The sequence below is a fragment of the Malus domestica genome, chromosome 11, assembly GCF_042453785.1.
Source record: "Malus domestica chromosome 11, GDT2T_hap1".
Classification (NCBI taxonomy): domain Eukaryota; kingdom Viridiplantae; phylum Streptophyta; class Magnoliopsida; order Rosales; family Rosaceae; genus Malus; species Malus domestica.
Window position 1 is genome coordinate 33,228,691 of NC_091671.1, and position 14,387 is coordinate 33,243,077.

Consider the following 14,387-nt stretch of genomic DNA (forward strand, 5'->3'; position numbering starts at 1 on the left):
TGCATCAAACCAGTTCATCCATATCATCACGCAATCAGGTTCTTTCCAAACAACGGTTTTTAACTCGATATTTTGCAAGCCCTAATAGCATGAACATTCACCATGATGCATGACCCAACTTTACGTTTTACGTATTTTAGATTCTACATAAATTGTGTATGCTTCATAATCAAAATTGCTACAATTATGTGAATTTGATATTTGCCATGAATTGAATCTTACATATGTACATGCATTGAAACTATTATTTGCATATGCATCAACGTAAATATGTGATTCATTAGAATTATACATGCATATAATATAATTGAATTGAAAAAAATATTTTTTTTTGCGATTTGGGAATTACGGTTCTTCAAACCCGTGCACTTGCACCATGCAAGCCGCAAGCCACCAAGCCCGCAGCCTGCGATGGCCCAGCTCGGTTTCCTCACCAGGACTGCAGCCTGCATCGATCCTCCGAGCCCAAGATCACGGCTGGAGCTTCTGCTCCTCGTCCAAACCCCAAACCCGACACCCAGCAGGTGTCGCCACCCATCCATCACCGTGCTGCATGGCCTGTCGCCGTGCCTAGCCTACTCAGATGACCTGCAGATCATCCACGGTGTCTTATGGTCTGAGATTTGCTGAGATCTCATCGGAATTTTTCATAAATCCGATTGAAATTTTCTAGGGTTTGGTTGATATAACGTCAAGATTTCTCCAATCTCCGTTCATATTTGGTTCCCCAATTGGACCCCCGTGTTTCCCACGATTGATAGCCACCCAGAACACGGCCACCTGCAGTGGCGGCGCTCCGGCAACCGTTCCCAGCAAACGCTGGGGTGTTCCTAGTTCTGACCCTAGCCCATTAAGGTTTAGCTGCACACGGCCTTAACATCAGCCATTTGGGCTTTGATGTTCTGTTCACAGCACTGGATCACTGCCCTTGCACGGGCCACTTTGGATCCAGCCCATCATTTAAGGCCTGCCACTCGAACCAATTCCTCTGCCCACTGTCCTGGGCTGACGAAAAAAAAAAAAACAAATTTTTTTTTTGTTTTCTGGGCTCGCTTGCAGCGGCCCAGCTCGCAAAGAAAAGAAATTTTTTTTTATTTCCTGGGCATGCCTGCAGCGGCCCAGACCGAAAAAAAATATTTTTTTTAGTTTTTTTTTCTGGGCCTGCTTATTGCAGCCCGTATCTGTGAAACAAAAGATTTTTTTTTTGAGCTGTACACAGCAGCCCATTCCCTCTTCTCCCCCGTGGGCCTGCAGCCTACACCCGAAGGTTCTTGGCCTATAGTTTTAGGCCCCGAGATTTTATTATTTAATACTTTTAAATAATATGGGTTTTTATATTTTCACCCACACTTTAATTTGGCCCCGAAGACCAAAAATAAATTAATTCAATTATCATTATACAATATTTTTGCATATATTCTTTGCATATTTGTTTGCATATATATATGTGTTTGCCTGCAGGAATATATGAACCTGAAGTTCATAATTACTTTGAAACCCGAAGTTTCTTATAAATATGCCTTGTTTGAAAACCTGAAGTTTTCTCTTAAACATATCACCCATGAAAACCCGAAGTTTTTCATGCAAAATTAAACCAATACATGTATATTAGAACCTGTATGTTCTACTCCTATGTGATTGGATTGATTTTTCTCCATTACACTAACCACATCTTGTCCATCTATTTGTGATAGGAACATGTCAAATTTGAACAAACTCGACTTCACCGCTTTGGAGGTCTCTGGAAGGAACTACCTCAAGTGGGTTCAAGATGTGAAGCTCCACCTCACTACAAAAAACTTGCGTCCTGCTATTGAAGAAGCAACGGATGCACCTGTTGGCGAAGCTGAAAAAGCCACTGCTATGATCTTCATCCGAAGACATATTCATGACGCTCTGCAAACTGAGTACCTTGCTGAGGAGGATCCACGTGCATTATGGGTGGCTTTGGCTGATCGTTTCAATCACCAAAAGGACATATTCTTGCCTGAAGCAGGACACGACTGGCAGCACTTGCGCTTCCAAGACTTTAAGTCTGTGAATGAATATAATTCTGAAGTTTGTCGAATCCGATCACTTCTCAAGTTTTGCAATGAAACTTTGACTGAAGAGGATCTCCTGGAGAAGACCTACTCGACCTTCTCTGCTTCTAATATTTTCCTGCAGCAACAATATAGAGCTCAGAAGTTCACTAAGTTCTCGGATTTGATCTCTGTTTTACTTCTTGCTAAAAAGCAGAACCAGCTGTTGATGAAGAATCATCAAGCTCGACCTACTGGGGCTACTGCTGTGCCTGAAGCACATTATAGCACTAATCAGCACCCAAAACGCCAAAAGAGGCGTGGTAAGGGCGGCCAGAAGCCATCCCACCAAGATCAACAGAGCCAAGGCCCATCCAAGGGAGGAAACAAAGCCCAGAAGAGCCCAAACCTCGCTCCCAAGGCCCCGAACTTCAAGAATAAAGGCAAAGCACCTGCCACAATGAATGACGATATGTGCTATCGTTGTGGTTCCAAGGACCATTGGTCCCGTATTTTCCGTGTTCCCAAGAAGGTTGTAGATGAATATCATTCTCGTCGTACGAAGTTTGAATCAAACTTCATGCAAGTGGACGAACCGGAGACTACAAAGATGGAGGTTTCTGACTTTCAGGAGGATACCACTCCTATAGAAGATTAGAATCTTAGACATAGACTTATTTTTCAGTTAAAATAAGACAATTGGGGTCGAATTCCACCAAGTGGCTGAACCCCACCTTGTTTTTTTGGTTGATTTTGAACAATTTTCCTTTATGTTTTGGATTATTAGTTGGCGATTTATTTTGGATATTAAGTTTTTAATCCTTGAATAAATGAAATTATTTTGAATTGATACTTGTTTTTTATAAACTTTTATGCATGTGACCGATTCAAATTAATTTTTCATTCTAGGTATGACTAGTGGGAAAGTTAGTTGTCTGGCAGATAGTGCAACCACGCATACTATTTTGCGTGAACGCATCTATTTCACTAACTTCGTACCTAAGAATGCACCTCTGACAACCCTCTCAGGCCCATCCAACCTGATAGAAGGATACGGTAAGGCACGTATAATGTTGTCCAATGGTACAATCTTGACCATTGCTGAGGCACTCTATTCTCCACGTTCCGGAAGAACGTTACTAAGTTTCAAGGACATTAGAGATAACAATTACCACGCTGAAACCCACGTAGAAAATGGAGTTGAATTTATGTGCATAACTTCCTACGAATATGGCCAGAAGCGTATTCTAGAGAAGATGGAGCGTAACCCGAGTGGTCTGTATACTACGACCATACACCCCATCGAATGCCACTATGTGGCCGGCCCTACCACAGGGACCGCGCACGAAATTACACTTTGGCATGATCGTTTGGGACATCCTGGACGAATAGCGATGCGCCGTATCCTCAAAACTTCACACGGGCATCCACTAACCCGCAGGTTAGGTTCGATCCATGAAATCGCATGTCAAACATGTTCTATGGGAAAGCTTATTACTAAGCCTTCTTATGACAAGATTCGTTCGAATCCTCCCATTTTTCTACAACAGATTCAGGGGGACATTTGTGGACCGATTCAACCTCCCTGCGGACCATTTAGATATTTTATGGTTTTGGTTGACGCTTCTACACGTTGGTCACACGTGTGCTTGTTGTCCACAAGGAACGCTGCATTTTCCAAACTATCGGCTCAGGTTATCAAGCTCAGGGCTCACCACCCTGATTATCCGATCAAATCTATTCGATTGGATAATGCTGGAGAATTCACATCTAAAACTTTTGATGACTATTGCATGTCGGTTGGGGTTGAAGTTGAACATCATGTACCCCATGTTCACACCCAGAACGGCCTGGCAGAGGCTTTCATTAAGCGTTTACAAATGATTGCTCGATCGTTGGTCATACGTACCAAGCTCCCGATCGCTGCTTAGGGCCATGCAATATTGCACGCAGCAAAGTTAGTCAGCCTGAGGCCTGTTGCGACACAACCATTTAGTGCCATTCAGTTGGTCACCGGATGTGAACCCAACATATCGCATCTGCGCGTTTTTTGTTGTGCGGTCTATATGTCGATTTCACCGCCCTTACGTACAAAAATTGGGCCTCAGCGAAGGATGGGAATCTATGTCAGATATGATTCTCCTTCGATTATTCATTACTTAGAACCTTTGACAGGCGATCTGTTTACCGCTCGTTTCGCGGATTGTCACTTCTATGAGACAATCTTCCCGTCGTTAGTGGGAGATAAAAACGTCAACGTTCCTAATGAACGACGCGAATTATCGTGGACGACTCCCACTTTGTCTCATTTAGATCCCCGCACCGCTTAGTCTGAAGCTGAAGTGCAGCGTATATTAGATCTCCAGGGCATAGCTCAGAGCATGCCAAATGCTTTCACCGATCTAACGCGCGTGACAAGATCACATATTCCAGCTGCGAATACGCCTGCAAAGATAGATGTACCAAATGTACGACAGACTACCCTCCTGGAAGCCCGGGACACCAATTTTGGTGATCCACGTACATTAGCAGCTAACCAATCATCTGCCCCTACACAAAAGTGTGGCAGACCCTTGGTTCAAAGGATTCACACCCCCGGAAGAGGAAAACCACGGCACAAGGTCCTGAAGAGCCTACCGTGAATCCGACTATCGCTTACTCATTTTACCCAACTCATGAGGAAATTCTAGATTATGGAAGCGTCCTTGAAGAGACGAATCCTCCTCCCGAGAATCATGAGATTTCGGTCTATTATGCTAGCTTAGATGATGTGTGGCGTAGAAATGAGATGATTGTCGACGATGCATTAGCATTTGCAGTAGCTACTGAGATCATGTTGAGCGATGACATTGAACCGCGTTCCGTTGATGAATGTCGACGTAGAGCTGATTGATCAAACTGGAAACAAGCAATCTAAGTCAAACTTGATTCACTTGCGAAACGTAAGGTGTTTGGACCTGTAGTTCCTACTCCTCCACATGTGAAGCCCGTTGGCTACAAGTGGGTTTTCGTTCGGAAGCGTAATGAGTAGAACGAAATTGTGCGTTGCAAAGCTCGTCTTGTAGCACAAGGTTTCTCACAACGCCCCGGGATTGACTATGACGAAACTTACTCACCCGTTATGGATGTGATTACTTTTCGATACCTTATCAGTTTGGTAGTTTCCGAAAAACTGGATATGCAGCTGATGGACGTAGTAACCGCGTATCTCTATGGGGATCTTGATACGGAAATTTATATGAAAGTTCCCGAAGGACTTACATTGACTGGTTCAAATATTTCCAAACCCCGGAACACGCTCTCAATTCGGCTGAGGCGTTCACTATACGATTTGAAACAATCCGGAAGAATGTGGTATAACTGTCTAAGTGAGTATTTGACTAGTCGGGGATATGTGAACAACGAACTATGCCCTTGTGTGTTCATTAAGAAGTCACATTCCGGATTTGCGATTGTTGCAGTATATGTCGATGACATGAATCTCATCGGAACTCCTGAAGAGCTAGCGAGAACTGCTTCGCACCTGAAGTCGAAATTTGAGATGAAAGATCTAGGAAAGACTCGATACTGTCTCGGTCTCAAGATAGAGCATTGTTCAGATGGAATCTTAGTACATCAATCGAACTACACCCAGAAGGTGTTGCGCCGTTTTAATGAGGATAAAGCGAAGTCTTCGAGTACTCCTATGGTCGTTCGTACGCTAGATGCAAAACGAGATCCCTTCCGTCCGAAGGAGGATGATGAAGAGATTTTGGAGCCTGAAGTTCCTTATCTAAGTGCGATAGGCGCTTTATTGTACTTAGCTCAATGCACTAGACCCGACATCTCCTTCGCTGTTAATCTTTTGGCAAGATACAGCAATGCACCAACACGCAGACATTGGACTGGCATGAAAGACATCTTCCGTTACCTTAAGGGTACTACGGATTTGGGCTTGTTCTATCCCTACGAATCCTCGAGTGATGCCGCACCCTATGCTCATCGGGTTGATTCTCGCCTTGTTGGTTATGCCGACGCTGGATACTTATCTGATCCGCACAAGGCGCGTTCTCAAACGGGTTATGTCTTTACCGTTGGAGGCACCGCAATATCTTGGAGGTCAACTAAACAGACCTTAGTTGCCACTTCGTCTAACCATGCTGAAATTCTCGCCTTACATGAAGCAACTCGGGAATGCTTTTGGTTGAGAGCAGTAGTGGGCCATATTCGAAGCTCCTGTGATCTTCATCCCGCCGTTAATGCTCCGACGACGATTTTTGAAGACAACGCAGCTTGCATCGAATAGCTCAAGAAGGGTTACATCAAAGGAGACAGCACCAAGCATATTGCGCCAAAGTTCTTCTTTACACATCAACAACAAGAGCATCAGAAGATTGAAGTCATGCAAATCCGATCACAAGACAATTTGGCCGACCTCTTCACCAAATCACTACCGAATGCGACGTTTCAGAAGCTTGTTCATGGAATTGGTATGCGTAAACTTTCTGAGTTGTAACTTTGCTATTTCTCTTTGGAATTATGTCAAACTCAGGGGGAGTATCTTCTGGATACTTGCTTGATCTTAATGTACTCTTTTTCCCTACGATTAGGAGCATTTTTCCCACTGGGTTTTTGCTACCTAACTAGGTTTTAACGAGGCACCCACCTTGGGCTGGTCATATCCCTGATGACGTCCTGTAGACGTTTCTTTTGACTTTGCATTTCTCACGCAGTTTTCCTTAGACTATGGATTTTGTCCCTACTTGGGTTTTTGCCATAGCCTTAGGGTTTTTTAGTGAGACTTACTACTTATGCAAGTTCCTACCTTATTGAGAATAAGCGTTGTTCCTTGGAATCAATGCCAACGAGTCAACTTCCTCAACTTCTGCATGATGCTGAATCTATCTTGAGTATTTACACACTCAAGGGGGAGTGTTGTAAACATTCTTATAATAAGTATGATTGTGTAAATCCTATATTAGATTTGATTCTAGTTATCCTTTCCTATTACAACTTGTATTACTTGGAGGAGAATGAATATCTTCTCTCCCTTTACTACTATAAATAAAGGCACAATGTAAGAGGGATAACAACACACACATTCCCCTACAATTCTACAAACACACGTCTCTCTTCTCTCTTTCTCTGCCGCCTGCCCTAGTCTCTCTGTCAGATAAAATAGACCACAACATTTGTTGAATTATACATGTAAATTTTTTTTTTCCTATACAATTACAATATTGTCAGGTTTCACTAATCAAATCTTTATCCCGCCTAATCACTTCAAAACCCTCTAGATATTTTCCTATACAATTACAATAACTTGTATTACCTCCACCGATTTTTATATTTTTACGGAGCATTGTTGAAGTTTCAATACTTTTAAAAATATATTGAAGGTGTCTTGGCAAAAACCCAATGGGGTTTGGTCTAGTGGATAAAAGCTGGCTAGGCCACAAGTTGGGCGGTTCCTCTGAGTACCATCCTTAGGGAGGTCAGGGGTTCGATCATCCGCTTGTAAACAAACCTCTTGAGGAGAGCTTTCCGTATAAACAGCGACCCGGCTCGAAATGGTAGCCCACTACTACCATTTTTATTTTTTTACCAAAAAAAAAGGTGTCTTGGCAAACAAATGAATCTAAGATTCTCACTCGGGTCTTGACGTGCTCATGGAAGAGATGAGAGACCCCGTGTGTGTCTCTCCTTACTGGAATTGGAGCAATGAAGGGAAGTAAAAAAGAAAAAGAAATTAATTAAGAATCTCTTTTGGCACTAGTAGGAAAAAATTATTTGGGCGACAGATATTGTTTGGGCGACAAACCAAAATTCGTCGCATAAGTGTGTTTTGCGCAACGAAACAAAAGCTTCATCACGCAAGAATGGTGCTACTTTGCGCGATGCACATCTTTGTCTCGCAATACTTTTTGGACGACGAAAAAAAGATACTTGTCGCGCAAACTCAGTAAGAAAGCTGTGGGTAATTTTTTTTTTTTTTTTTTGGCGCGAAAAAATTGCGCGACGAAGTTTTTCCCACGGAAACCTTGCGCAACACAAGCTTCATCGTGCAAAGTCCATTCAGTTTTTGAGTCAGAGTATGTGAATCAGAGGAATCAATATTGTATTTAGTGTAGATGTTTGCACAACAAAGGTTTCGTTGCGCAAAGTCCCTAACCTTTCTATAAATATGCGCTTCTACTCTCCTTATTCTTCACAATTCGTTTCGGAAAATGCGAAGAAGCCAGAATTCCTTTCAGCAAATTGTTATTTCAATTTTTGTTTGTTTTTTCATATCCGATGGCAGACTCTGGTCGACCTTCGTCAAAGAGAGTTCAAGGTGAAGGTTCTGAGAAAGGTAATACGTACTAAATTTGTTGGTTGTGTAAATTAATTAAATATTTAAGTAGACTAATATAAGGTTTTTTTTTTTGTTGGTAGACAAGAAAAAGAAGAGAGTTACGACATGCGTTCGAAACACTTCTTATGCTAAGAGCCGCTACCGGATTAGTTACGCAGAATTAGTAGGATATGAGAAGTCGGGTATGGTGAACAAGTTTAAGGACAACGTCGGGGTATTGGTGCCGTGATAGATGCGGAGTGAATTGGGAGTCTTGGAGAGACGTAGGCGTTCTCGATCAGCGTTCCAGCCATGGCGTCAGGGTCACGTTTCCGCTGTTACGCACGTACTCAATTCCGGGCTCGGACGTAGGTCTGTATGAACCTGAAGCCATCTACCTCGCGCCAGGCTTTGACGCACCTATCCCTATGTGCATATGTGAAAATTTAAAACCCTAATTTTCGGAATTGGAGGGAAACGCAGCTGCCTCCAATATTGCCTGGGGTGGATCATCCTTGGTGGCTAGATGTCCGTTTATATCTAAGTCAATGTTCTACCTTTGAATCCTTGGTCGCGTGGTGACTAAGAAAACGAGGCTCATATTTTAACACTACCTTGTATGTTCTTTACTAGAGGTTTTTTATTTGGTATCTCAAAGTTTAATTAGTATGCAATTTATTATATTTTTTGGAAAACTAATGAAAAGTGCTTGCAAAACTTTGAGTTTTAATGATAAGGACAAAATAAAGGGTAAAGTGAATAGTACCAGTATTGACTTTTCAGTGTAAAAATGTGGTTTTTCGTTAAAGTTCAACAGTACTGGGTGTTTTTCGTTAAAGTTCCCTTTATTTTTCTGTTTTGAACCTCTTAAACTGTCACAACAGATGAAAAAACAGAACGGGATTGTATAAAGGAATATGATTTCCGGCGCTTTGTCCAAGGTATCTAAGGAAGTTCATGGAAGCTTTAGGGATTATGTCAATGCATTCGACCCTTCCAAAGTTGCTGGTGATCGACTCAAATCATCTATGCATACAATAAAAGTATAGCTGAACTTTGTATGGTGGGGTGGGGTTGTTTCACATGTTCTTTTAATTTTTTGAGATTTCACTACTGTGATCATGAATGTGTAAAGTGGCAGTATAGCAACAACAACAACAACAACAACAACAAAGCCTTTTCCCACTAAGTGGGGTCGGCTATATGAATCCTAGAACGCCATTGCGCTCGGTTTTGTGTCATGTCCTCCGTTAGATCCAAGTACTCTAAGTCTTTTCTTAGAGTCTCTTCCAAAGTTTTCCTAGGTCTTCCTCTACCCCTTCGGCCCTGAACCTCTGTCTAGTAGTGACATCTTCGAACCGGAGCGTCAGTAGGCCTTCTTTGCACATGTCCAAATCACCGGAACCGATTTTCTCTCATCTTTCCTTCAATTTCGGCTACTCCTACTTTACCTCGGATATCCTCATTCCCAATCTTATCCTTTCTCGTGTGCCCACACATCCCACGAAGCATCCTCATCTCCGCCACACCCATTTTTTGTACGTGTTGATGCTTCACCGCCCAACATTATGTGCCATACAACATCGCTGGCCTTATTGCCGTCCTATAAAATTTTCCCTTGAGCTTCAGTGACCTATGACGGTCACACAACACGCCGGATGCACTCTTACACTTCATCCATCCAACTTGTATTCTATGGTTGAGATCTCCATCTAATTCTCCGTTCTCTTGCACGATAGATCTTAGGTAGCGAAAACGGTCGCTTTTTGTGATCTTCGCTAGATTGTTCCGGTCATTAGTATGGATAAGTATATAAATGGATAGAGATAGGAAAGCGAACACAAGATGTACGTGGTTCACCCAGATTGGCTACGTCCACGGAATAGAGGAGTTCTCATTAATTGTGAAGGGTTTACACAAGTACATAGGTTCAAGCTCTCCTTTAGTGAGTACAAGTGAATGATTTAGTACAAAAGACATTAGGAAATATTGTGCGAGAATGATCTCGTAATCACGAAACTTCTAAGTATCGGAGTGTGGTATCGTCTTGACGTGCCTTATCTGTCTCATAGGTAGATGGGGCATCTTCTCTGGAAGTACTCTTCCTCCATCCCGGGGTGGTATCTTTAACTGGTGGAGATGCACAAGGTAATGTATCAATTTCACTTGAAGCTTACTTGTAGTTTCAGGCTTGGTCAAGCGCGATACAAACCATGTAGTAGGAGTCCCCCAAGTCGCCGAGCTAGGGGATCTGCTGAAAGAGGTGACAGACAAGGTAAGCAATCATAGCTCCGGCTGATTGTTCACAGTCTCCCTATCTTACAGGCAGCATGAAGGATAAAGAGAAGAAAATGAGAAGAGATGATATGGGATACTTTTGCTTTTGAAGAAGTAACTTTCCACAGGCTTATTCTTGAACTGAGCTGGAGGGTTTTCTGGTTTCCTCCAGAGTATAAGGCCGACTGAAAAATTTGAGGGTCAAAACAAGTCCATCAAATCTAGAGTACGTTCGACCCTGCTGATATGGGATACTTTTGCTTTGACAGAGTAATGGATGTATCGGCACGTGTGCTGTTACGCTTGTCTCCACATGCTTCCTTGTATCCTTCTCCCTTGCCCTATCTGTTCCTCAGGCAGATGCGGTATCTTCCCTGGAAGCATAAGATGTTGAAGATGAGTACTCGAGAGCAATGTCAGGTAAGTAATCAGGTAAGGGGTTCCAGGCAGTCGGTTCCTGGCTGGAAGCTTGATTCCAAGTACTGACTGATTGCTCTCTTTCTCCTTGTCTTGCAGGTAAGAACAAGGTCCAAGGAAAAGACAGGGAAAAAGCATGATATGGGATACTCTTGCTTTTAACCCTGATGATATGAGATATTCTTGCTCTAGTATAGCTTGTTTGCAGAGGGATTATCGGGGGGAAAGAAAGCTGAATATTTCGAAAGGCTTCGTTGGGAGTGCCCTCTCAGATATGAGGAAGGGTTGAGCATTTTTGCAGGTCTGCCTGTCCGTTGGGGATGGAGGTCAACATATATAGGAGTCTCCTTAACAACAAGTAGTAATGCTATTCCTTTACCCTACTTGGTCATAGCACAGTAGTGGGAGCTGTCAGCTTCACATGTTTTAACGCTGTCAGAGCACTTTGAAAAAGTGGTTTTTGGTATCTGGAAAGCTGATGTTGCGTGTGAAGATTACAGACAGCTTTATCCAAGGAGATCCGCCTCTTGAAGTTGGGAAAGTGTTGCCTCTTCGGTTTTCGAACAAGCAATCCTATCGGGGATCTGGCTCTCGAGATTCAGAGAACGATGCCTCTTCGATTTTTGAGAAAGCAATCATGCTGGGGGTCTGGCTCTCGAGATTCGGAGAGCGGTGTCTCTTCGATTTTTGAGAAAGTAATCATGTTGGGAGTCTGGCTCTCGAGATTCGGAGGGCGGTGCCTCTTCGATTTTGGAGCAAGCAATCTTGTTGGGAGTGTTTTCTCGAATGTAAGTAAAGGTTGGGCATGTTTGCTAGTCTACCTTGCCACGAAGCACAGAGGTTGACACACAGGGACTTTCCAATTATCCAGCAATGGTACTGTTCCTTTACCCTCTTCGATTTTTGAGAAAGTAGTCATGTTGGGAGTCTGGCTCTCGAGATTCGGAGGACGGTGCCTCTTCGATTTTGGAGCAAGCAATCTTGTTGGGAGTGTTTTCTCGAATGTGATTAAAGGTTGGGCATGTTTGCTAGTCTACCTTGCCATGAAGCACAGAGGTTGACACACAGGGACTTTCCAATTATCCAGCAGTGGTACTGTTCCTTTACCCTTGTGGGTAATAATATGGTAGCTAGACCTTCAAAATTTATGTGTCTAAACTTTGTTAGTGTTGTTTCTTTGCTATTCTTTTACCCTTCTTGGTCAGAGCAATGTAGTGGGAGCTGCAAGCTTCAAGTGTTCAACTTTGGCAGAGAACTTTGGCAAAGTTATCTGTGGTACCCATGAGCTATTGTTGCGTGTGGGAAGTGGGTGATTGAACAGTAAAACTCATGTGCTTTCTACTTCACCAGAAGTCTTCGACCGAATGCCCATAATTTCCGCAAAGCTGAGTGTGCGTGTGACAGGTGCTGACAAGGCTGGAAAAGTAGGTGCCTCTTCGATTTCTGAGATCGGCCCTCGTGGTCTCTGAGCAGCCCAGCTTTTGAGAAAGCAAGCGCCTCTTCGATTTCTGAGATCGGCCTTCGTGGTCTTTGCGCAGCCCAGCTTTTGAGAAAGCAAACGCCTCTTCGATTTCTGAGATCGACCCTCGTGGTATCTGAGCAGCCTTGCTTTTGAGAAAGCAAACGCCTCTTCGATTTCTGAGCAAGCGCCTCTTCGATTTCTAAAGCTTCGTCGAGTGCAGATTTTTATAGAGGCTGGCATTAAGTTCCAAAGCACACTTGAATCTCCACCAGTAGAAGCTCCATTCTTGCACTTCTAAGATCTTGATTTGTCCGACCTCTTCTCTCTTCAACACCTTTGAAAATGTCTGGCCCCTCCGACCGTCGTTTTGACTTGAACCTTGTTGAAGAGGCAGCCCCGCCTTCTCCTGACAACATATGGCGTCCATCCTTCGTCTCCCCTACTGGTCCTCTTACCGTTGGGGATTCCGTGATGAAGAATGATATGACCGCTGCGGTGGTGGCCAGGAACCTTCTCACTCCCAAAGATAACAGACTACTTTCCAAACGGTCTGATGAGTTAGCTGTTAAGGATTCTCTGGCTCTCAGTGTTCAGTGTGCAGGTTCTGTGTCTAATATGGCCCAACGCCTATTTTCTCGAACCTGCCAAGTTGAATCATTGGCGGCTGAAGTGATGAGTCTCAAACAGGAGATTAGAGGGCTCAAGCATGAGAATAAACAGTTGCACCGGCTCGCACATGACTATGCTACAAACATGAAGAGGAAGCTTGACCAGATGAAGGAATCTGATGGTCAGGTTTTACTTGATCATCAGAGATTTGTGGGTTTATTCCAAAGGCATTTATTGCCTTCGTCTTCTGGGGCTGTACCACGTAATGAAGCTCCAAATGATCAACCTCTGATGCCTCCTCCTTCTAGGGTTCTGTCCAGTACTGAGGCTCCGAATGATCCCCCTCCGGTGCCTTCTCTTTCTGGGGCTCTACCGACTGCTGAGACTTCTCCTAAGCAACCTTTGTGAAGGCTCCCTCTTGTTTGTTTATTTTGACTTATGTATATGTACATATTTGTAGCTTATCGGGGATATCAATAAATAAGCTTTCCTTCATTTCAACGTATTGTGTTAAATACACCAAAGCCTTCTTCGCTAAGTTTTTTGAATTTTCTTTTGTTGAAGCTTTGTGAGTGGAGCATGTAGGTTGAGGTAGTGTTCCCTTAATTTCCTGAGTAAGGAAAACTTCTCGGTTGGAGACTTGGAAAATCCAAGTCACTGAGTGGGATCGGCTATATGAATCTTAGAACGCCATTGTGTTCGGTCCTGTGTCATGTCCTTCGTTAGATCCAAGTACTCTAAGTCTTTTCTTAGAGTCTCTTCCAAAGTTTTCCTAGGTCTTCCTCTACCCCTTCGGCCCTGAACCTCTGTCCCATAGTCGCATCTTCTAATCGGAGCGTCAGTAGGCCTTCTTTGCACATGTCCAAACCACCGTAACCGATTTTCTCTCATCTTTCCTTCAATTTTGGCTACTCCTACTTTACCCCGGATATCCTCATTCCTAATCTTATCCTTTCTCGTGTGCCCACACATCCAACGAAGCATCCTCATCTCCGCTACACCCATTTTGTGTACGTGTTGATGCTTCACCGCCCAACATTCTGTGCCATAGAGCATCGCCGGCCTTATTGCCGTCCTATAAAATTTTCCCTTGAGCTTCAGTGGCATACGGCGGTCACACAACACGCCGGATGCACTCTTCCACTTCATCCATCCAGCTTGTATTCTATGGTTGAGATCTCCATCTAATTCTCCGTTCTTTTGCAAGATAGATCCTAGGTAACGAAAACGGTCGCTCTTTGGTATTTCTTGATCTCCGATCCTCACCCCTAACTCGTTTTGACCTCCA